Genomic DNA, 26,191 nt, shown 5'->3' with positions numbered 1-26,191 from the left:
TTATTTATTTATTTTTTTATTTATTTTTTTTTTTTTTCACTTTTTAATCTCTTTCACAAAAGTTTACTTATTTTACAATATCATCCTACTTTCAATTACATGTTTGTCAGGAGCTCTTTAGTGAGTTATTTTAGCTCCTTTTTGGCATTGGCTGTGTATTTACTGTGTACTTTTTAATATATAAAATAGGAACACACACTGACCCACACAGTGTCATGTGACACTGTGACATAGGCTTTCCCATGATGCATTGGGGTGCAGTTGAATTTTTAAATTTATTAATATTTGAGGAATTGTGTATGAAGGATTTTTTCTAAGGTATTGTGGTGTTAGTTTGTGGTGAAATAGATGTTTTAGGGTTGTTGTTTTGCGTTTTTGGGCGTTTTTGGGTCATTCTGAGCAGTCACCATGAAGAAGTAAAGCGTACTGGGACCGTGCTTTAAAAGGCCCCCGTCTCCCAGGCTCTAACGTATTGGCTCTGTAGTCATTACTAAACACTGGGAAACTGCTACTTGTCTAAAGTATATGAAATCAAAAACACAAGGGAAATCTAATGGGAAAAACTGGGTCTTCAGGGAAATAAGTCGAATTTATTTATTTATTTATTTTTTTTCACTTTTTAATCTCTTTCAGAAAAGTTTACTTATTTTACAATATCATCCTACTTTCAATTACATGTTTGTCATGAGCTCTTTAGTGAGTTATTTTAGCTCCTTTTTGGCATTGGCTGTGTATTTACTGTGTACTTTTTAATATATAAAATAGGAACACACACTGACCCACACAGTGTCATGTGACACTGTGACATAGGCTTTCCCATGATGCATTGGGGTCCAGTTGAATTTTTAAATTTATTAATATTTGAGGAATTGTGTATGAAGGATTTTTTCTAAGGTATTGTGGTGTTAGTTTGTGGTGAAATAGATGTTTTAGGGTTGTTGTTTTGCGTTTTTGGGTCATTCTGAGCAGTCACCATGAAGAAGTAAAGCGTACTGGGACCGTGCTTTAAAAGGCCCCCGTCTCCCAGGCTCTAATGTATTGGCTCTGTAGTCATTACTAAACACTGGGAAACTGCTACTTGTCTAAAGTATGTTAAATCAAAAACACAAGGGAAATCTAATGGGAAAAACTGGGTCTTCAGGGAAATAAGTCAAATTTATTTATTTATTTTTTTATTTATTTATTTTTTTTTTCACTTTTTAATCTCTTTCACAAAAGTTTACTTATTTTACAATATCATCCTACTTTCAATTACATGTTTGTCAGGAGCTCTTTAGTGAGTTATTTTAGCTCCTTTTTGGCATTGGCTGTGTATTTACTGTGTACTTTTTAATATATAAAATAGGAACACACACTGACCCACACAGTGTCATGTGACACTGTGACATAGGCTTTCCCATGATGCATTGGGGTGCAGTTGAATTTTTAAATTTATTAATATTTGAGGAATTGTGTATGAAGGATTTTTTCTAAGGTATTGTGGTGTTAGTTTGTGGTGAAATAGATGTTTTAGGGTTGTTGTTTTGCGTTTTTGGGCGTTTTTGGGTCATTCTGAGCAGTCACCATGAAGAAGTAAAGCGTACTGGGACCGTGCTTTAAAAGGCCCCCGTCTCCCAGGCTCTAACGTATTGGCTCTGTAGTCATTACTAAACACTGGGAAACTGCTACTTGTATAAAGTATGTGAAATCAAAAACACAAGGGAAATCTAATGAGAAAAACTGGGTCTTCAGGGAAATAGGTCAAATTTATTTATTTATTTATTTATTTATTTATTTTTTTCACTTTTTAATCTCTTTCACAAAAGTTTACTTATTTTACAATATCATCCTACTTTCAATTACATGTTTGTCATGAGGTCTTTAGTGAGTTATTTTAGCTCCTTTTTGGCATTGGCTGTGTATTTACTGTGTACTTTTTAATATATAAAATAGGAACACACACTGACCCACACAGTGTCATGTGACACTGTGACATAGGCTTTCCCATGATGCATTGGGGTCCAGTTGAATTTTTAAATTTATTAATATTTGAGGAATTGTGTATGAAGGATTTTTTCTAAGGTATTGTGGTGTTAGTTTGTGGTGAAATAGATGTTTTAGGGTTGTTGTTTTGCGTTTTTGGGTCATTCTGAGCAGTCACCATGAAGAAGTAAAGCGTACTGGGACCGTGCTTTAAAAGGCCCCCGTCTCCCAGGCTCTAATGTATTGGCTCTGTAGTCATTACTAAACACTGGGAAACTGCTACTTGTCTAAAGTATGTGAAATCAAAAACACAAGGGAAATCTAATGGGAAAAACTGGGTCTTCAGGGAAATAAGTCGAATTTATTTATTTATTTTTTCACTTTTTAATCTCTTTTACAAAAGTTTACTTATTTTACAATATCATCCTACTTTCAATTACATGTTTGTCATGAGCTCTTTAGTGAGTTATTTTAGCTCCTTTTTGGCATTGGCTGTGTATTTACTGTGTACTTTTTAATATATAAAATAGGAACACACACTGACCCACACAGTGTCATGTGACACTGTGACATAGGCTTTCCCATGATGCATTGGGGTGCAGTTGAATTTTGAAATTTATTAATATTTGAGGAATTGTGTATGAAGGATTTTTTCTAAGGTATTGTGGTGTTAGTTTGTGGTGAAATAGATATTTTAGGGTTGTTGTTTTGCGTTTTTGGGCGTTTTTGGGTCATTCTGAGCAGTCACCATGAAGAAGTAAAGCGTACTGGGACCGTGCTTTAAAAGGCCCCCGTCTCCCAGGCTCTAATGTATTGGCTCTGTAGTCATTACTAAACACTGGGAAACTGCTACTTGTCTAAAGTATATGAAATCAAAAACACAAGGGAAATCTAATGGGAAAAACTGGGTCTTCAGGGAAATAAGTCGAATTTATTTATTTATTTATTTTTTTTCACTTTTTAATCTCTTTCACAAAAGTTTACTTATTTTACAATATCATCCTACTTTCAATTACATATTTGTCATGAGCTCTTTAGTGAGTTATTTTAGCTCCTTTTTGGCATTGGCTGTGTATTTACTGTGTACTTTTTAATATATAAAATAGGAACACACACTGACCCACACAGTGTCATGTGACACTGTGACATAGGCTTTCCCATGATGCATTGGGGTCCAGTTGAATTTTTAAATTTATTAATATTTGAGGAATTGTGTATGAAGGATTTTTTCTAAGGTATTGTGGTGTTAGTTTGTGGTGAAATAGATGTTTTAGGGTTGTTGTTTTGCGTTTTTGGGTCATTCTGAGCAGTCACCATGAAGAAGTAAAGCGTACTGGGACCGTGCTTTAAAAGGCCCCCGTCTCCCAGGCTCTAATGTATTGGCTCTGTAGTCATTACTAAACACTGGGAAACTGCTACTTGTCTAAAGTATGTTAAATCAAAAACACAAGGGAAATCTAATGGGAAAAACTGGGTCTTCAGGGAAATAAGTCAAATTTATTTATTTATTTTTTTATTTATTTATTTTTTTTTTTCACTTTTTAATCTCTTTCACAAAAGTTTACTTATTTTACAATATCATCCTACTTTCAATTACATGTTTGTCAGGAGCTCTTTAGTGAGTTATTTTAGCTCCTTTTTGGCATTGGCTGTGTATTTACTGTGTACTTTTTAATATATAAAATAGGAACACACACTGACCCACACAGTGTCATGTGACACTGTGACATAGGCTTTCCCATGATGCATTGGGGTGCAGTTGAATTTTTAAATTTATTAATATTTGAGGAATTGTGTATGAAGGATTTTTTCTAAGGTATTGTGGTGTTAGTTTGTGGTGAAATAGATGTTTTAGGGTTGTTGTTTTGCGTTTTTGGGCGTTTTTGGGTCATTCTGAGCAGTCACCATGAAGAAGTAAAGCGTACTGGGACCGTGCTTTAAAAGGCCCCCGTCTCCCAGGCTCTAACGTATTGGCTCTGTAGTCATTACTAAACACTGGGAAACTGCTACTTGTATAAAGTATGTGAAATCAAAAACACAAGGGAAATCTAATGAGAAAAACTGGGTCTTCAGGGAAATAAGTCAAATTTATTTATTTATTTATTTATTTATTTATTTTTTTTTCACTTTTTAATCTCTTTCACAAAAGTTTACTTATTTTACAATATCATCCTACTTTCAATTACATGTTTGTCATGAGGTCTTTAGTGAGTTATTTTAGCTCCTTTTTGGCATTGGCTGTGTATTTACTGTGTACTTTTTAATATATAAAATAGGAACACACACTGACCCACACAGTGTCATGTGACACTGTGACATAGGCTTTCCCATGATGCATTGGGATCCAGTTGAATTTTTAAATTTATTAATATTTGAGGAATTGTGTATGAAGGATTTTTTCTAAGGTATTGTGGTGTTAGTTTGTGGTGAAATAGATGTTTTAGGGTTGTTGTTTTGCGTTTTTGGGTCATTCTGAGCAGTCACCATGAAGAAGTAAAGCGTACTGGGACCGTGCTTTAAAAGGCCCCCGTCTCCCAGGCTCTAATGTATTGGCTCTGTAGTCATTACTAAACACTGGGAAACTGCTACTTGTCTAAAGTATGTGAAATCAAAAACACAAGGGAAATCTAATGGGAAAAACTGGGTCTTCAGGGAAATAAGTCGAATTTATTTATTTATTTTTTCACTTTTTAATCTCTTTTACAAAAGTTTACTTATTTTACAATATCATCCTACTTTCAATTACATGTTTGTCATGAGCTCTTTAGTGAGTTATTTTAGCTCCTTTTTGGCATTGGCTGTGTATTTACTGTGTACTTTTTAATATATAAAATAGGAACACACACTGACCCACACAGTGTCATGTGACACTGTGACATAGGCTTTCCCATGATGCATTGGGGTGCAGTTGAATTTTGAAATTTATTAATATTTGAGGAATTGTGTATGAAGGATTTTTTCTAAGGTATTGTGGTGTTAGTTTGTGGTGAAATAGATATTTTAGGGTTGTTGTTTTGCGTTTTTGGGCGTTTTTGGGTCATTCTGAGCAGTCACCATGAAGAAGTAAAGCGTACTGGGACCGTGCTTTAAAAGGCCCCCGTCTCCCAGGCTCTAATGTATTGGCTCTGTAGTCATTACTAAACACTGGGAAACTGCTACTTGTCTAAAGTATATGAAATCAAAAACACAAGGGAAATCTAATGGGAAAAACTGGGTCTTCAGGGAAATAAGTCGAATTTATTTATTTATTTATTTTTTTTCACTTTTTAATCTCTTTCACAAAAGTTTACTTATTTTACAATATCATCCTACTTTCAATTACATATTTGTCATGAGCTCTTTAGTGAGTTATTTTAGCTCCTTTTTGGCATTGGCTGTGTATTTACTGTGTACTTTTTAATATATAAAATAGGAACACACACTGACCCACACAGTGTCATGTGACACTGTGACATAGGCTTTCCCATGATGCATTGGGGTCCAGTTGAATTTTTAAATTTATTAATATTTGAGGAATTGTGTATGAAGGATTTTTTCTAAGGTATTGTGGTGTTAGTTTGTGGTGAAATAGATGTTTTAGGGTTGTTGTTTTGCGTTTTTGGGTCATTCTGAGCAGTCACCATGAAGAAGTAAAGCGTACTGGGACCGTGCTTTAAAAGGCCCCCGTCTCCCAGGCTCTAATGTATTGGCTCTGTAGTCATTACTAAACACTGGGAAACTGCTACTTGTCTAAAGTATGTGAAATCAAAAACACAAGGGAAATCTAATGGGAAAAACTGGGTCTTCAGGGAAATAAGTCGAATTTATTTATTTATTTATTTTTTTTTTTTTCACTTTTTAATCTCTTTCACAAAAGTTTACTTATTTTACAATATCATCCTACTTTCAATTACATGTTTGTCAGGAGCTCTTTAGTGAGTTATTTTAGCTCCTTTTTGGCATTGGCTGTGTATTTACTGTGTACTTTTTAATATATAAAATAGGAACACACACTGACCCACACAGTGTCATGTGACACTGTGACATAGGCTTTCCCATGATGCATTGGGGTGCAGTTGAATTTTTAAATTTATTAATATTTGAGGAATTGTGTATGAAGGATTTTTTCTAAGGTATTGTGGTGTTAGTTTGTGGTGAAATAGATGTTTTAGGGTTGTTGTTTTGCGTTTTTGGGCGTTTTTGGGTCATTCTGAGCAGTCACCATGAAGAAGTAAAGCGTACTGGGACCGTGCTTTAAAAGGCCCCTGTCTCCCAGGCTGTAATGTATTGGCTCTGTAGTCATTACTAAACACTGGGAAACTGCTACTTGTATAAAGTATGTGAAATCAAAAACACAAGGGAAATCTAATGGGAAAATCTGGGTCTTCAGGGAAATAAGTCGAATTTATTTATTTATTTATTATTTTTTTTTTCACTTTTTAATCTCTTTCACAAAAGTTTACTTATTTTACAATATCATCCTACTTTCAATTACATGTTTGTCATGAGCTCTTTAGTGAGTTATTTTAGCTCCTTTTTGGCATTGGCTGTGTATTTACTGTGTACTTTTTAATATATAAAATAGGAACACACACTGACCCACACAGTGTCATGTGACACTGTGACATAGGCTTTCCCATGATGCATTGGGATCCAGTTGAATTTTTAAATTTATTAATATTTGAGGAATTGTGTATGAAGGATTTTTTCTAAGGTATTGTGGTGTTAGTTTGTGGTGAAATAGATGTTTTAGGGTTGTTGTTTTGCGTTTTTGGGTCATTGTGAGCAGTCACCATGAAGAAGTAAAGCGTACTGGGACCGTGCTTTAAAAGGCCCCCGTCTCCCAGGCTCTAATGTATTGGCTCTGTAGTCATTACTAAACACTGGGAAACTGCTACTTGTCTAAAGTATGTGAAATCAAAAACACAAGGGAAATCTAATGGGAAAAACTGGGTCTTCAGGGAAATAAGTCGAATTTATTTATTTATTTTTTCACTTTTTAATCTCTTTTACAAAAGTTTACTTATTTTACAATATCATCCTACTTTCAATTACATGTTTGTCATGAGCTCTTTAGTGAGTTATTTTAGCTCCTTTTTGGCATTGGCTGTGTATTTACTGTGTACTTTTTAATATATAAAATAGGAACACACACTGACCCACACAGTGTCATGTGACACTGTGACATAGGCTTTCCCATGATGCATTGGGGTGCAGTTGAATTTTGAAATTTATTAATATTTGAGGAATTGTGTATGAAGGATTTTTTCTAAGGTATTGTGGTGTTAGTTTGTGGTGAAATAGATATTTTAGGGTTGTTGTTTTGCGTTTTTGGGCGTTTTTGGGTCATTCTGAGCAGTCACCATGAAGAAGTAAAGCGTACTGGGACCGTGCTTTAAAAGGCCCCCGTCTCCCAGGCTCTAATGTATTGGCTCTGTAGTCATTACTAAACACTGGGAAACTGCTACTTGTCTAAAGTATATGAAATCAAAAACACAAGGGAAATCTAATGGGAAAAACTGGGTCTTCAGGGAAATAAGTCGAATTTATTTATTTATTTATTTTTTTTCACTTTTTAATCTCTTTCACAAAAGTTTACTTATTTTACAATATCATCCTACTTTCAATTACATATTTGTCATGAGCTCTTTAGTGAGTTATTTTAGCTCCTTTTTGGCATTGGCTGTGTATTTACTGTGTACTTTTTAATATATAAAATAGGAACACACACTGACCCACACAGTGTCATGTGACACTGTGACATAGGCTTTCCCATGATGCATTGGGGTCCAGTTGAATTTTTAAATTTATTAATATTTGAGGAATTGTGTATGAAGGATTTTTTCTAAGGTATTGTGGTGTTAGTTTGTGGTGAAATAGATGTTTTAGGGTTGTTGTTTTGCGTTTTTGGGTCATTCTGAGCAGTCACCATGAAGAAGTAAAGCGTACTGGGACCGTGCTTTAAAAGGCCCCCGTCTCCCAGGCTCTAATGTATTGGCTCTGTAGTCATTACTAAACACTGGGAAACTGCTACTTGTCTAAAGTATGTGAAATCAAAAACACAAGGGAAATCTAATGGGAAAAACTGGGTCTTCAGGGAAATAAGTCGAATTTATTTATTTATTTATTTTTTTTTTTTTCACTTTTTAATCTCTTTCACAAAAGTTTACTTATTTTACAATATCATCCTACTTTCAATTACATGTTTGTCAGGAGCTCTTTAGTGAGTTATTTTAGCTCCTTTTTGGCATTGGCTGTGTATTTACTGTGTACTTTTTAATATATAAAATAGGAACACACACTGACCCACACAGTGTCATGTGACACTGTGACATAGGCTTTCCCATGATGCATTGGGGTGCAGTTGAATTTTTAAATTTATTAATATTTGAGGAATTGTGTATGAAGGATTTTTTCTAAGGTATTGTGGTGTTAGTTTGTGGTGAAATAGATGTTTTAGGGTTGTTGTTTTGCGTTTTTGGGCGTTTTTGGGTCATTCTGAGCAGTCACCATGAAGAAGTAAAGCGTACTGGGACCGTGCTTTAAAAGGCCCCTGTCTCCCAGGCTGTAATGTATTGGCTCTGTAGTCATTACTAAACACTGGGAAACTGCTACTTGTATAAAGTATGTGAAATCAAAAACACAAGGGAAATCTAATGGGAAAATCTGGGTCTTCAGGGAAATAAGTCGAATTTATTTATTTATTTATTATTTTTTTTTTCACTTTTTAATCTCTTTCACAAAAGTTTACTTATTTTACAATATCATCCTACTTTCAATTACATGTTTGTCATGAGCTCTTTAGTGAGTTATTTTAGCTCCTTTTTGGCATTGGCTGTGTATTTACTGTGTACTTTTTAATATATAAAATAGGAACACACACTGACCCACACAGTGTCATGTGGCACTGTGACATAGGCTTTCCCATGATGCATTGGGGTGCAGTTGAATTTTGAAATTTATTAATATTTGAGGAATTGTGTATGAAGGATTTTTTCTAAGGTATTGTGGTGTTAGTTTGTGGTGAAATAGATGTTTTAGGGTTGTTGTTTTGCATTTTTGGGCGTTTTTGGGTCATTCTGAGCAGTCACCATGAAGAAGTAAAGCGTACTGGGACCGTGCTTTAAAAGGCCCCCGTCTCCCAGGCTCTAATGTATTGGCTCTGTAGTCATTACTAAACACTGGGAAACTGCTACTTGTATAAAGTATGTGAAATCAAAAACACAAGGGAAATCTAATGGGAAAAACTGGGTCTTCAGGGAAATAAGTCGAATTTATTTATTTATTTATTTTTTTTCACTTTTTAATCTCTTTCAGAAAAGTTTACTTATTTTACAATATCATCCTACTTTCAATTACATGTTTGTCATGAGCTCTTTAGTGAGTTATTTTAGCTCCTTTTTGGCATTGGCTGTGTATTTACTGTGTACTTTTTAATATATAAAATAGGAACACACACTGACCCACACAGTGTCATGTGACACTGTGACATAGGCTTTCCCATGATGCATTGGGGTCCAGTTGAATTTTTAAATTTATTAATATTTGAGGAATTGTGTATGAAGGATTTTTTCTAAGGTATTGTGGTGTTAGTTTGTGGTGAAATAGATGTTTTAGGGTTGTTGTTTTGCGTTTTTGGGTCATTCTGAGCAGTCACCATGAAGAAGTAAAGCGTACTGGGACCGTGCTTTAAAAGGCCCCCGTCTCCCAGGCTCTAATGTATTGGCTCTGTAGTCATTACTAAACACTGGGAAACTGCTACTTGTCTAAAGTATGTTAAATCAAAAACACAAGGGAAATCTAATGGGAAAAACTGGGTCTTCAGGGAAATAAGTCAAATTTATTTATTTATTTTTTTATTTATTTTTTTTTTTTTTCACTTTTTAATCTCTTTCACAAAAGTTTACTTATTTTACAATATCATCCTACTTTCAATTACATGTTTGTCAGGAGCTCTTTAGTGAGTTATTTTAGCTCCTTTTTGGCATTGGCTGTGTATTTACTGTGTACTTTTTAATATATAAAATAGGAACACACACTGACCCACACAGTGTCATGTGACACTGTGACATAGGCTTTCCCATGATGCATTGGGGTGCAGTTGAATTTTTAAATTTATTAATATTTGAGGAATTGTGTATGAAGGATTTTTTCTAAGGTATTGTGGTGTTAGTTTGTGGTGAAATAGATGTTTTAGGGTTGTTGTTTTGCGTTTTTGGGCGTTTTTGGGTCATTCTGAGCAGTCACCATGAAGAAGTAAAGCGTACTGGGACCGTGCTTTAAAAGGCCCCCGTCTCCCAGGCTCTAACGTATTGGCTCTGTAGTCATTACTAAACACTGGGAAACTGCTACTTGTATAAAGTATGTGAAATCAAAAACACAAGGGAAATCTAATGAGAAAAACTGGGTCTTCAGGGAAATAAGTCAAATTTATTTATTTATTTATTTATTTTTTTTTTTTCACTTTTTAATCTCTTTCACAAAAGTTTACTTATTTTACAATATCATCCTACTTTCAATTACATGTTTGTCATGAGCTCTTTAGTGAGTTATTTTAGCTCCTTTTTGGCATTGGCTGTGTATTTACTGTGTACTTTTTAATATATAAAATAGGAACACACACTGACCCACACAGTGTCATGTGACACTGTGACATAGGCTTTCCCATGATGCATTGGGGTCCAGTTGAATTTTTAAATTTATTAATATTTGAGGAATTGTGTATGAAGGATTTTTTCTAAGGTATTGTGGTGTTAGTTTGTGGTGAAATAGATGTTTTAGGGTTGTTGTTTTGCGTTTTTGGGTCATTCTGAGCAGTCACCATGAAGAAGTAAAGCGTACTGGGACCGTGCTTTAAAAGGCCCCCGTCTCCCAGGCTCTAATGTATTGGCTCTGTAGTCATTACTAAACACTGGGAAACTGCTACTTGTCTAAAGTATGTGAAATCAAAAACACAAGGGAAATCTAATGGGAAAAACTGGGTCTTCAGGGAAATAAGTCGAATTTATTTATTTATTTTTTCACTTTTTAATCTCTTTTACAAAAGTTTACTTATTTTACAATATCATCCTACTTTCAATTACATGTTTGTCATGAGCTCTTTAGTGAGTTATTTTAGCTCCTTTTTGGCATTGGCTGTGTATTTACTGTGTACTTTTTAATATATAAAATAGGAACACACACTGACCCACACAGTGTCATGTGACACTGTGACATAGGCTTTCCCATGATGCATTGGGGTGCAGTTGAATTTTGAAATTTATTAATATTTGATGAATTGTGTATGAAGGATTTTTTCTAAGGTATTGTGGTGTTAGTTTGTGGTGAAATAGATATTTTAGGGTTGTTGTTTTGCGTTTTTGGGCGTTTTTGGGTCATTCTGAGCAGTCACCATGAAGAAGTAAAGCGTACTGGGACCGTGCTTTAAAAGGCCCCCGTCTCCCAGGCTCTAATGTATTGGCTCTGTAGTCATTACTAAACACTGGGAAACTGCTACTTGTCTAAAGTATATGAAATCAAAAACACAAGGGAAATCTAATGGGAAAAACTGGGTCTTCAGGGAAATAAGTCGAATTTATTTATTTATTTATTTATTTTCACTTTTTAATCTCTTTCACAAAAGTTTACTTATTTTACAATATCATCCTACTTTCAATTACATATTTGTCATGAGCTCTTTAGTGAGTTATTTTAGCTCCTTTTTGGCATTGGCTGTGTATTTACTGTGTACTTTTTAATATATAAAATAGGAACACACACTGACCCACACAGTGTCATGTGACACTGTGACATAGGCTTTCCCATGATGCATTGGGGTCCAGTTGAATTTTTAAATTTATTAATATTTGAGGAATTGTGTATGAAGGATTTTTTCTAAGGTATTGTGGTGTTAGTTTGTGGTGAAATAGATGTTTTAGGGTTGTTGTTTTGCGTTTTTGGGTCATTCTGAGCAGTCACCATGAAGAAGTAAAGCGTACTGGGACCGTGCTTTAAAAGGCCCCCGTCTCCCAGGCTCTAATGTATTGGCTCTGTAGTCATTACTAAACACTGGGAAACTGCTACTTGTCTAAAGTATGTGAAATCAAAAACACAAGGGAAATCTAATGGGAAAAACTGGGTCTTCAGGGAAATAAGTCGAATTTATTTATTTATTTATTTTTTTTTTTTTCACTTTTTAATCTCTTTCACAAAAGTTTACTTATTTTACAATATCATCCTACTTTCAATTACATGTTTGTCAGGAGCTCTTTAGTGAGTTATTTTAGCTCCTTTTTGGCATTGGCTGTGTATTTACTGTGTACTTTTTAATATATAAAATAGGAACACACACTGACCCACACAGTGTCATGTGACACTGTGACATAGGCTTTCCCATGATGCATTGGGGTGCAGTTGAATTTTTAAATTTATTAATATTTGAGGAATTGTGTATGAAGGATTTTTTCTAAGGTATTGTGGTGTTAGTTTGTGGTGAAATAGATGTTTTAGGGTTGTTGTTTTGCGTTTTTGGGCGTTTTTGGGTCATTCTGAGCAGTCACCATGAAGAAGTAAAGCGTACTGGGACCGTGCTTTAAAAGGCCCCCGTCTCCCAGGCTCTAATGTATTGGCTCTGTAGTCATTACTAAACACTGGGAAACTGCTACTTGTATAAAGTATGTGAAATCAAAAACACAAGGGAAATCTAATGGGAAAAACTGGGTCTTCAGGGAAATAAGTCAAATTTATTTATTTATTTATTTATTTATTTATTTTTTTTCACTTTTTAATCTCTTTCACAAAAGTTTACTTATTTTACAATATCATCCTACTTTCAATTACATGTTTGTCATGAGGTCTTTAGTGAGTTATTTTAGCTCCTTTTTGGCATTGGCTGTGTATTTACTGTGTACTTTTTAATATATAAAATAGGAACACACACTGACCCACACAGTGTCATGTGACACTGTGACATAGGCTTTCCCATGATGCATTGGGGTCCAGTTGAATTTTTAAATTTATTAATATTTGAGGAATTGTGTATGAAGGATTTTTTCTAAGGTATTGTGGTGTTAGTTTGTGGTGAAATAGATGTTTTAGGGTTGTTGTTTTGCGTTTTTGGGTCATTCTGAGCAGTCACCATGAAGAAGTAAAGCGTACTGGGACCGTGCTTTAAAAGGCCCCCGTCTCCCAGGCTCTAATGTATTGGCTCTGTAGTCATTACTAAACACTGGGAAACTGCTACTTGTCTAAAGTATGTGAAATCAAAAACACAAGGGAAATCTAATGGGAAAAACTGGGTCTTCAGGGAAATAAGTCGAATTTATTTATTTATTTATTTATTTATTTTTTTCACTTTTTAATCTCTTTTACAAAAGTTTACTTATTTTACAATATCATCCTACTTTCAATTACATGTTTGTCATGAGCTCTTTAGTGAGTTATTTTAGCTCCTTTTTGGCATTGGCTGTGTATTTACTGTGTACTTTTTAATATATAAAATAGGAACACACACTGACCCACACAGTGTCATGTGACACTGTGACATAGGCTTTCCCATGATGCATTGGGGTGCAGTTGAATTTTGAAATTTATTAATATTTGAGGAATTGTGTATGAAGGATTTTTTCTAAGGTATTGTGGTGTTAGTTTGTGGTGAAATAGATATTTTAGGGTTGTTGTTTTGCGTTTTTGGGCGTTTTTGGGTCATTCTGAGCAGTCACCATGAAGAAGTAAAGCGTACTGGGACCGTGCTTTAAAAGGCCCCCGTCTCCCAGGCTCTAATGTATTGGCTCTGTAGTCATTACTAAACACTGGGAAACTGCTACTTGTCTAAAGTATATGAAATCAAAAACACAAGGGAAATCTAATGGGAAAAACTGGGTCTTCAGGGAAATAAGTCGAATTTATTTATTTATTTATTTATTTTCACTTTTTAATCTCTTTCAGAAAAGTTTACTTAATTTACAATATCATCCTACTTTCAATTACATGTTTGTCATGAGCTCTTTAGTGAGTTATTTTAGCTCCTTTTTGGCATTGGCTGTGTATTTACTGTGTACTTTTTAATATATAAAATAGGAACACACACTGACCCACACAGTGTCATGTGACACTGTGACATAGGCTTTCCCATGATGCATTGGGGTCCAGTTGAATTTTTAAATTTATTAATATTTGAGGAATTGTGTATGAAGGATTTTTCTAAGGTATTGTGGTGTTAGTTTGTGGTGAAATAGATGTTTTAGGGTTGTTGTTTTGCGTTTTTGGGTCATTGTGAGCAGTCACCATGAAGAAGTAAAGCGTACTGGGACCGTGCTTTAAAAGGCCCCCGTCTCCCAGGCTCTAATGTATTGGCTCTGTAGTCATTACTAAACACTGGGAAACTGCTACTTGTCTAAAGTATATGAAATCAAAAACACAAGGGAAATCTAATGGGAAAAACTGGGTCTTCAGGGAAATAAGTCGAATTTATTTATTTTTTATTTATTTTTTTTTTCACTTTTTAATCTCTTTCACAAAAGTTTACTTATTTTACAATATCATCCTACTTTCAATTACATGTTTGTCAGGAGCTCTTTAGTGAGTTATTTTAGCTCCTTTTTGGCATTGGCTGTGTATTTACTGTGTACTTTTTAATATATAAAATAGGAACACACACTGACCCACACAGTGTCATGTGACACTGTGACATAGGCTTTCCCATGATGCATTGGGGTGCAGTTGAATTTTTAAATTTATTAATATTTGAGGAATTGTGTATGAAGGATTTTTTCTAAGGTATTGTGGTGTTAGTTTGTGGTGAAATAGATGTTTTAGGGTTGTTGTTTTGCGTTTTTGGGCGTTTTTGGGTCATTCTGAGCAGTCACCATGAAGAAGTAAAGCGTACTGGGACCGTGCTTTAAAAGGCCCCCGTCTCCCAGGCTCTAATGTATTGGCTCTGTAGTCATTACTAAACACTGGGAAACTGCTACTTGTCTAAAGTATGTGAAATCAAAAACACAAGGGAAATCTAATGGGAAAAACTGGGTCTTCAGGGAAATAAGTCAAATTTATTTATTTATTTATTATTTTTTTTTTTTCACTTTTTAATCTCTTTCACAAAAGTTTACTTATTTTACAATATCATCCTACTTTCAATTACATGTTTGTCATGAGCTCTTTAGTGAGTTATTTTAGCTCCTTTTTGGCATTGGCTGTGTATTTACTGTGTACTTTTTAATATATAAAATAGGAACACACACTGACCCACACAGTGTCATGTGACACTGTGACATAGGCTTTCCCATGATGCATTGGGGTCCAGTTGAATTTTTAAATTTATTAATATTTGAGGAATTGTGTATGAAGGATTTTTTCTAAGGTATTGTGGTGTTAGTTTGTGGTGAAATAGATGTTTTAGGGTTGTTGTTTTGCGTTTTTGGGTCATTCTGAGCAGTCACCATGAAGAAGTAAAGCGTACTGGGACCGTGCTTTAAAAGGCCCCCGTCTCCCAGGCTCTAATGTATTGGCTCTGTAGTCATTACTAAACACTGGGAAACTGCTACTTGTCTAAAGTATGTGAAATCAAAAACACAAGGGAAATCTAATGGGAAAAACTGGGTCTTCAGGGAAATAAGTCGAATTTATTTATTTATTTATTTTTTTTTTTTTCACTTTTTAATCTCTTTCACAAAAGTTTACTTATTTTACAATATCATCCTACTTTCAATTACATGTTTGTCAGGAGCTCTTTAGTGAGTTATTTTAGCTCCTTTTTGGCATTGGCTGTGTATTTACTGTGTACTTTTTAATATATAAAATAGGAACACACACTGACCCACACAGTGTCATGTGACACTGTGACATAGGCTTTCCCATGATGCATTGGGGTGCAGTTGAATTTTTAAATTTATTAATATTTGAGGAATTGTGTATGAAGGATTTTTTCTAAGGTATTGTGGTGTTAGTTTGTGGTGAAATAGATGTTTTAGGGTTGTTGTTTTGCGTTTTTGGGTCATTCTGAGCAGTCACCATGAAGAAGTAAAGCGTACTGGGACCGTGCTTTAAAAGGCCCCCGTCTCCCAGGCTCTAATGTATTGGCTCTGTAGTCATTACTAAACACTGGGAAACTGCTACTTGTCTAAAGTATATGAAATCAAAAACACAAGGGAAATCTAATGGGAAAAACTGGGTCTTCAGGGAAATAAGTCGAATTTATTTATTTATTTATTTATTTTCACTTTTTAATCTCTTTCAGAAAAGTTTACTTATTTTACAATATCATCCTACTTTCAATTACATGTTTGTCATGAGCTCTTTAGTGAGTTATTTTAGCTCCTTTTTGGCATTGGCTGTGTATTTACTGTGTACTTTTTAATATATAAAATAGGAACACACACTGACCCACACAGTGTCATGTGACACTGTGACATAGGCTTTCCCATGATGCATTGGGGTCCAGTTGAATTTTTAAATTTATTAATATTTGAGGAATTGTGTATGAAGGATTTTTCTAAGGTATTGTGGTGTTAGTTTGTGGTGAAATAGATGTTTTAGGGTTGTTGTTTTGCGTTTTTGGGTCATTCTGAGCAGTCACCATGAAGAAGTAAAGCGTACTGGGACCGTGCTTTAAAAGGCCCCCGTCTCCCAGGCTCTAATGTATTGGCTCTGTAGTCATTACTAAACACTGGGAAACTGCTACTTGTCTAAAGTATATGAAATCAAAAACACAAGGGAAATCTAATGGGAAAAACTGGGTCTTCAGGGAAATAAGTCGAATTTATTTATTTTTTATTTATTTTTTTTTTCACTTTTTAATCTCTTTCACAAAAGTTTACTTATTTTACAATATCATCCTACTTTCAATTACATGTTTGTCAGGAGCTCTTTAGTGAGTTATTTTAGCTCCTTTTTGGCATTGGCTGTGTATTTACTGTGTACTTTTTAATATATAAAATAGGAACACACACTGACCCACACAGTGTCATGTGACACTGTGACATAGGCTTTCCCATGATGCATTGGGGTGCAGTTGAATTTTTAAATTTATTAATATTTGAGGAATTGTGTATGAAGGATTTTTTCTAAGGTATTGTGGTGTTAGTTTGTGGTGAAATAGATGTTTTAGGGTTGTTGTTTTGCGTTTTTGGGCGTTTTTGGGTCATTCTGAGCAGTCACCATGAAGAAGTAAAGCGTACTGGGACCGTGCTTTAAAAGGCCCCCGTCTCCCAGGCTCTAATGTATTGGCTCTGTAGTCATTACTAAACACTGGGAAACTGCTACTTGTCTAAAGTATGTGAAATCAAAAACACAAGGGAAATCTAATGGGAAAAACTGGGTCTTCAGGGAAATAAGTCAAATTTATTTATTTATTTATTATTTTTTTTTTTTCACTTTTTAATCTCTTTCACAAAAGTTTACTTATTTTACAATATCATCCTACTTTCAATTACATGTTTGTCATGAGCTCTTTAGTGAGTTATTTTAGCTCCTTTTTGGCATTGGCTGTGTATTTACTGTGTACTTTTTAATATATAAAATAGGAACACACACTGACCCACACAGTGCCATGTGACACTGTGACATAGGCTTTCCCATGATGCATTGGGGTCCAGTTGAATTTTTAAATTTATTAATATTTGAGGAATTGTGTATGAAGGATTTTTTCTAAGGTATTGTGGTGTTAGTTTGTGGTGAAATAGATGTTTTAGGGTTGTTGTTTTGCGTTTTTTGGTCATTCTGAGCAGTCACCATGAAGAAGTAAAGCGTACTGGGACCGTGCTTTAAAAGGCCCCCGTCTCCCAGGCTCTAATGTATTGGCTCTGTAGTCATTACTAAACACTGGGAAACTGCTACTTGTCTAAAGTATGTGAAATCAAAAACACAAGGGAAATCTAATGGGAAAAACTGGGTCTTCAGGGAAATAAGTCGAATTTATTTATTTATTTATTTTTTTTTTTTCACTTTTTAATCTCTTTCACAAAAGTTTACTTATTTTACAATATCATCCTACTTTCAATTACATGTTTGTCAGGAGCTCTTTAGTGAGTTATTTTAGCTCCTTTTTGGCATTGGCTGTGTATTTACTGTGTACTTTTTAATATATAAAATAGGAACACACACTGACCCACACAGTGTCATGTGACACTGTGACATAGGCTTTCCCATGATGCATTGGGGTGCAGTTGAATTTTTAAATTTATTAATATTTGAGGAATTGTGTATGAAGGATTTTTTCTAAGGTATTGTGGTGTTAGTTTGTGGTGAAATAGATGTTTTAGGGTTGTTGTTTTGCGTTTTTGGGTCATTCTGAGCAGTCACCATGAAGAAGTAAAGCGTACTGGGACCGTGCTTTAAAAGGCCCCTGTCTCCCAGGCTCTAATGTATTGGCTCTGTAGTCATTACTAAACACTGGGAAACTGCTACTTGTATAAAGTATGTGAAATCAAAAACACAAGGGAAATCTAATGGGAAAAACTGGGTCTTCAGGGAAATAAGTCAAATTTATTTATTTATTTATTTTTTTTTTTTTTTCACTTTTTAATCTCTTTCACAAAAGTTTACTTATTTTACAATATCATCCTACTTTCAATTACATGTTTGTCATGAGCTCTTTAGTGAGTTATTTTAGCTCCTTTTTGGCATTGGCTGTGTATTTACTGTGTACTTTTTAATATATAAAATAGGAACACACACTGACCCACACAGTGTCATGTGACACTGTGACATAGGCTTTCCCATGATGCATTGGGGTGCAGTTGAATTTTTAAATTTATTAATATTTGAGGAATTGTGTATGAAGGATTTTTTCTAAGGTATTGTGGTGTTAGTTTGTGGTGAAATAGATGTTTTAGGGTTGTTGTTTTGCGTTTTTGGGCGTTTTTGGGTCATTCTGAGCAGTCACCATGAAGAAGTAAAGCGTACTGGGACCGTGCTTTAAAAGGCCCCCGTCTCCCAGGCTCTAATGTATTGGCTCTGTAGTCATTACTAAACACTGGGAAACTGCTACTTGTATAAAGTATGTGAAATCAAAAACACAAGGGAAATCTAATGGGAAAAACTGGGTCTTCAGGGAAATAAGTCAAATTTATTTATTTATTTATTTATTTTTTTTTTTTTCACTTTTTAATCTCTTTCACAAAAGTTTACTTATTTTACAATATCATCCTACTTTCAATTACATGTTTGTCATGAGGTCTTTAGTGAGTTATTTTAGCTCCTTTTTGGCATTGGCTGTGTATTTACTGTGTACTTTTTAATATATAAAATAGGAACACACACTGACCCACACAGTGTCATGTGACACTGTGACATAGGCTTTCCCATGATGCATTGGGGTCCAGTTGAATTTTTAAATTTATTAATATTTGAGGAATTGTGTATGAAGGATTTTTTCTAAGGTATTGTGGTGTTAGTTTGTGGTGAAATAGATGTTTTAGGGTTGTTGTTTTGCGCTTTTGGGTCATTATGAGCAGTCACCATGAAGAAGTAAAGCGTACTGGGACCGTGCTTTAAAAGGCCCCCGTCTCCCAGGCTCTAATGTATTGGCTCTGTAGTCATTACTAAACACTGGGAAACTGCTACTTGTCTAAAGTATGTGAAATCAAAAACACAAGGGAAATCTAATGGGAAAAACTGGGTCTTCAGGGAAATAAGTCGAATTTATTTATTTATTTATTTATTTATTTATTATTTTTTTTTTCACTTTTTAATCTCTTTTACAAAAGTTTACTTATTTTACAATATCATCCTACTTTCAATTACATGTTTGTCATGAGCTCTTTAGTGAGTTATTTTAGCTCCTTTTTGGCATTGGCTGTGTATTTACTGTGTACTTTTTAATATATAAAATAGGAACACACACTGACCCACACAGTGTCATGTGACACTGTGACATAGGCTTTCCCATGATGCATTGGGGTGCAGTTGAATTTTTAAATTTATTAATATTTGAGGAATTGTGTATGAAGGATTTTTTCTAAGGTATTGTGGTGTTAGTTTGTGGTGAAATAGATGTTTTAGGGTTGTTGTTTTGCGTTTTTGGGTCATTCTGAGCAGTCACCATGAAGAAGTAAAGCGTACTGGGACCGTGCTTTAAAATGCCCCCGTCTCCCAGGCTCTAATGTATTGGCTCTGTAGTCATTACTAAACACTGGGAAACTGCTACTTGTCTAAAGTATGTGAAATCAAAAACACAAGGGAAATCTAATGGGAAAAACTGGGTCTTCAGGGAAATAAGTCGAATTTATTTATTTATTTATTTTTTTTTTTTTCACTTTTTAATCTCTTTCACAAAAGTTTACTTATTTTACAATATCATCCTACTTTCAATTACATGTTTGTCAGGAGCTCTTTAGTGAGTTATTTTAGCTCCTTTTTGGCATTGGCTGTGTATTTACTGTGTACTTTTTAATATATAAAATAGGAACACACACTGACCCACACAGTGTCATGTGACACTGTGACATAGGCTTTCCCATGATGCATTGGGGTGCAGTTGAATTTTTAAATTTATTAATATTTGAGGAATTGTGTATGAAGGATTTTTTCTAAGGTATTGTGGTGTTAGTTTGTGGTGAAATAGATGTTTTAGGGTTGTTGTTTTGCGTTTTTGGGCGTTTTTGGGTCATTCTGAGCAGTCACCATGAAGAAGTAAAGCGTACTGGGACCGTGCTTTAAAAGGCCCCTGTCTCCCAGGCTCTAATGTATTGGCTCTGTAGTCATTACTAAACACTGGGAAACTGCTACTTGTATAAAGTATGTGAAATCAAAAACACAAGGGAAATCTAATGGGAAAAACTGGGTCTTCAGGGAAATAAGGCAAATTTATTTATTTATTTATTTATTTTTTTTTTTTTCACTTTTTAATCTCTTTCACAAAAGTTTACTTATTTTACAATATCATCCTACTTTCAATTACATGTTTGTCATGAGCTCTTTAGTGAGTTATTTTAGCTCCTTTTTGGCATTGGCTGTGCATTTACTGTGTACTTTTTAATATATAAAATAGGAACACACACTGACCCACACAGTGTCATGTGACACTGTGACATAGGCTTTCCCATGATGCATTGGGGTGCAGTTGAATTTTTAAATTTATTAATATTTGAGGAATTGTGTATGAAGGATTTTTTCTAAGGTATTGTGGTGTTAGTTTGTGGTGAAATAGATGTTTTAGGGTTGTTGTTTTGCGTTTTTGGGCGTTTTTGGGTCATTCTGAGCAGTCACCATGAAGAAGTAAAGCGTACTGGGACCGTGCTTTAAAAGGCCCCTGTCTCCCAGGCTCTAATGTATTGGCTCTGTAGTCATTACTAAACACTGGGAAACTGCTTCTTGTATAAAGTATGTGAAATCAAAAACACAAGGGAAATCTAATGGGAAAAACTGGGTCTTCAGGGAAATAAGGCAAATTTATTTATTTATTTATTTATTTATTTTTTTTTTTTCACTTTTTAATCTCTTTCACAAAAGTTTACTTATTTTACAATATCATCCTACTTTCAATTACATGTTTGTCATGAGCTCTTTAGTGAGTTATTTTAGCTCCTTTTTGGCATTGGCTGTGCATTTACTGTGTACTTTTTAATATATAAAATAGGAACACACACTGACCCACACAGTGTCATGTGACACTGTGACATAGGCTTTCCCATGATGCATTGGGGTGCAGTTGAATTTTGAAATTTATTAATATTTGAGGAATTGTGTATGAAGGATTTTTTCTAAGGTATTGTGGTGTTAGTTTGTGGTGAAATAGATGTTTTAGGGTTGTTGTTTTGCGTTTTTGGGCGTTTTTGGGTCATTCTGAGCAGTCACCATGAAGAAGCAAAGCGTACTGGGACCGTGCTTTAAAAGGCCCCCGTCTCCCAGGCTCTAATGTATTGGCTCTGTAGTCATTACTAAACACTGGGAAACTGCTACTTGTCTAAAGTATATGAAATCAAAAACACAAGGGAAATCTAATGGGAAAAACTGGGTCTTCAGGGAAATAAGTCGAATATATTTATTTATTTATTTTTTTTCACTTTTTAATCTCTTTCACAAAAGTTTACTTATTTTACAATATCATCCTACTTTCAATTACATGTTTGTCATGAGCTCTTTAGTGAGTTATTTTAGCTCCTTTTTGGCATTGGCTGTGTATTTACTGTGTACTTTTTAATATATAAAATAGGAACACACACTGACCCACACAGTGTCATGTGACACTGTGACATAGGCTTTCCCATGATGCATTGGGGTCCAGTTGAATTTTTAAATTTATTAATATTTGAGGAATTGTGTATGAAGGATTTTTTCTAAGGTATTGTGGTGTTAGTTTGTGGTGAAATAGATGTTTTAGGGTTGTTGTTTTGCGTTTTTGGGTCATTCTGAGCAGTCACCATGAAGAAGTAAAGCGTACTGGGACCGTGCTTTAAAAGGCCCCCGTCTCCCAGGCTCTAATGTATTGGCTCTGTAGTCATTACTAAACACTGGGAAACTGCTACTTGTCTAAAGTATGTGAAATCAAAAACACAAGGGAAATCTAATGGGAAAATCCGGGTCTTCAGGGAAATAAGTCGAATTTATTTATTTATTTTTTTTTTTTTTTCACTTTTTAATCTCTTTCACAAAAGTTTACTTATTTTACAATATCATCCTACTTTCAATTACATGTTTGTCAGGAGCTCTTTAGTGAGTTATTTTAGCTCCTTTTTGGCATTGGCTGTGTATTTACTGTGTACTTTTTAATATATAAAATAGGAACACACACTGACCCACACAGTGTCATGTGACACTGTGACATAGGCTTTCCCATGATGCATTGGGGTGCAGTTGAATTTTTAAATTTATTAATATTTGAGGAATTGTGTATGAAGGATTTTTTCTAAGGTATTGTGGTGTTAGTTTGTGGTGAAATAGATGTTTTAGGGTTGTTGTTTTGCGTTTTTGGGTCATTCTGAGCAGTCACCATGAAGAAGTAAAGCGTACTGGGACCGTGCTTTAAAAGGCCCCCGTCTCCCAGGCTCTAATGTATTGGCTCTGTAGTCATTACTAAACACTGGGAAACTGCTACTTGTCTAAAGTATGTGAAATCAAAAACACAAGGGAAATCTAATGGGAAAAACTGGGTCTTCAGGGAAATAAGTCGAATTTATTTATTTATTTATTTATTTATTATTTTTTTTTCACTTTTTAATCTCTTTTACAAAAGTTTACTTATTTTACAATATCATCCTACTTTCAATTACATGTTTGTCATGAGCTCTTTAGTGAGTTATTTTAGCTCCTTTTTGGCATTGGCTGTGTATTTACTGTGTACATTTTAATATATAAAATAGGAACACACACTGACCCACACAGTGTCATGTGACACTGTGACATAGGCTTTCCCATGATGCATTGGGGTGCAGTTGAATTTTGAAATTTATTAATATTTGAGGAATTGTGTATGAAGGATTTTTTCTAAGGTATTGTGGTGTTAGTTTGTGGTGAAATAGATGTTTTATGGTTGTTGTTTTGCGTTTTTGGCCGTTTTTCGGTCATTCTGAGCAGTCACCATGAAGAAGTAAAGCGTACTGGGACCGTGCTTTAAAAGGCCCCCGTCTCCCAGGCTCTAATGTATTGGCTCTGTAGTCATTACTAAACACTGGGAAACTGCTACTTGTCTAAAGTACATGAAATCAAAAACACAAGGGAAATCTAATGGGAAAAACTGGGTCTTCAGGGAAATAAGTCGAATTTATTTATTTATTTATTTTTTTTCACTTTTTAATCTCTTTCACAAAAGTTTACTTATTTTACAATATCATCCTACTTTCAATTACATGTTTGTCATGAGCTCTTTAGTGAGTTATTTTAGCTCCTTTTGGCATTGGCTGTGTATTTACTGTGTACTTTTTAATATATAAAATAGGAACACACACTGACCCACACAGTGTCATGTGACACTGTGACATAGGCTTTCCCATGATGCATTGGGGTCCAGTTGAATTTTTAAATTTATTAATATTTGAGGAATTGTGTATGAAGGATTTTTTCTAAGGTATTGTGGTGTTAGTTTGTGGTGAAATAGATGTTTTAGGGTTGTTGTTTTGCGTTTTTGGGTCATTCTGAGCAGTCACCATGAAGAAGTAAAGCGTACTGGGACCGTGCTTTAAAAGGCCCCCGATTCCCAGGCTCTAATGTATTGGCTCTGTAGTCATTACTAAACACTGGGAAACTGCTACTTGTCTAAAGTATGTGAAATCAAAAACACAAGGGAAATCTAATGGGAAAAACTGGGTCTTCAGGGAAATAAGTCGAATTTATTTATTTATTTATTTTTTTTTTTTCACTTTTTAATCTCTTTCACAAAAGTTTACTTATTTTACAATATCATCCTACTTTCAATTACATGTTTGTCATGAGCTCTTTAGTGAGTTATTTTAGCTCCTTTTTGGCATTGGCTGTGCATTTACTGTGTACTTTTTAATATATAAAATAGGAACACACACTGACCCACACAGTGTCATGTGACACTGTGACATAGGCTTTCCCATGATGCATTGGGGTGCAGTTGAATTTTTAAATTTATTAATATTTGAGGAATTGTGTATGAAGGATTTTTTCTAAGGTATTGTGGTGTTAGTTTGTGGTGAAATAGATGTTTTAGGGTTGTTGTTTTGCGTTTTTGGGCGTTTTTGGGTCATTCTGAGCAGTCACCATGAAGAAGTAAAGTGTACTGGGACCGTGCTTTAAAAGGCCCCCGTCTCCCAGGCTCTAATGTATTGGCTCTGTAGTCATTACTAAACACTGGGAAACTGCTACTTGTATAAAGTATGTGAAATCAAAAACACAAGGGAAATCTAATGGGAAAAACTGGGTCTTCAGGGAAATAAGTCAAATTTATTTATTTATTTATTTTTTTTTTTTTTTTTCACTTTTTAATCTCTTTCACAAAAGTTTACTTATTTTACAATATCATCCTACTTTCAATTACATGTTTGTCATGAGGTCTTTAGTGAGTTATTTTAGCTCCTTTTTGGCATTGGCTGTGTATTTACTGTGTACTTTTTAATATATAAAATAGGAACACACACTGACCCACACAGTGTCATGTGACACTGTGACATAGGCTTTCCCATGATGCATTGGGGTCCAGTTGAATTTTTAAATTTATTAATATTTGAGGAATTGTGTATGAAGGATTTTTTCTAAGGTATTGTGGTGTTAGTTTGTGGTGAAATAGATGTTTTAGGGTTGTTGTTTTGCGTTTTTGGGTCATTCTGAGCAGTCACCATGAAGAAGTAAAGCGTACTGGGACCGTGCTTTAAAAGGCCCCCGTCTCCCAGGCTCTAATGTATTGGCTCTGTAGTCATTACTAAACACTGGGAAACTGCTACTTGTCTAAAGTATGTGAAATCAAAAACACAAGGGAAATCTAATGGGAAAAACTGGGTCTTCAGGGAAATAAGTCGAATTTATTTATTTATTTATTTATTTATTATTTTTTTTTCACTTTTTAATCTCTTTTACAAAAGTTTACTTATTTTACAATATCATCCTACTTTCAATTACATGTTTGTCATGAGCTCTTTAGTGAGTTATTTTAGCTCCTTTTTGGCATTGGCTGTGTATTTACTGTGTACATTTTAATATATAAAATAGGAACACACACTGACCCACACAGTGTCATGTGACACTGTGACATAGGCTTTCCCATGATGCATTGGGGTGCAGTTGAATTTTGAAATTTATTAATATTTGAGGAATTGTGTATGAAGGATTTTTTCTAAGGTATTGTGGTGTTAGTTTGTGGTGAAATAGATGTTTTAGGGTTGTTGTTTTGCGTTTTTGGGCGTTTTTGGGTCATTCTGAGCAGTCACCATGAAGAAGTAAAGCGTACTGGGACCGTGCTTTAAAAGGCCCCGGTCTCCCAGGCTCTAATGTATTGGCTCTGTAGTCATTACTAAACACTGGGAAACTGCTACTTGTCTAAAGTATATGAAATCAAAAACACAAGGGAAATCTAATGGGAAAAACTGGGTCTTCAGGGAAATAAGTCGAATTTATTTATTTATTTATTTATTTTCACTTTTTAATCTCTTTCACAAAAGTTTACTTATTTTACAATATCATCCTACTTTCAATTACATGTTTGTCATGAGCTCTTTAGTGAGTTATTTTAGCTCCTTTTTGGCATTGGCTGTGTATTTACTGTGTACTTTTAATATATAAAATAGGAACACACACTGACCCACACAGTGTCATGTGACACTGTGACATAGGCTTTCCCATGATGCATTGGGGTCCAGTTGAATTTTTAAATTTA

Source organism: Astyanax mexicanus, chromosome 19, assembly GCF_023375975.1.
Source record: "Astyanax mexicanus isolate ESR-SI-001 chromosome 19, AstMex3_surface, whole genome shotgun sequence".
In the NCBI taxonomy this organism is placed as follows: Eukaryota; Metazoa; Chordata; class Actinopteri; order Characiformes; family Acestrorhamphidae; genus Astyanax; species Astyanax mexicanus.
Note: the sequence above shows the minus strand (reverse complement) of the source record.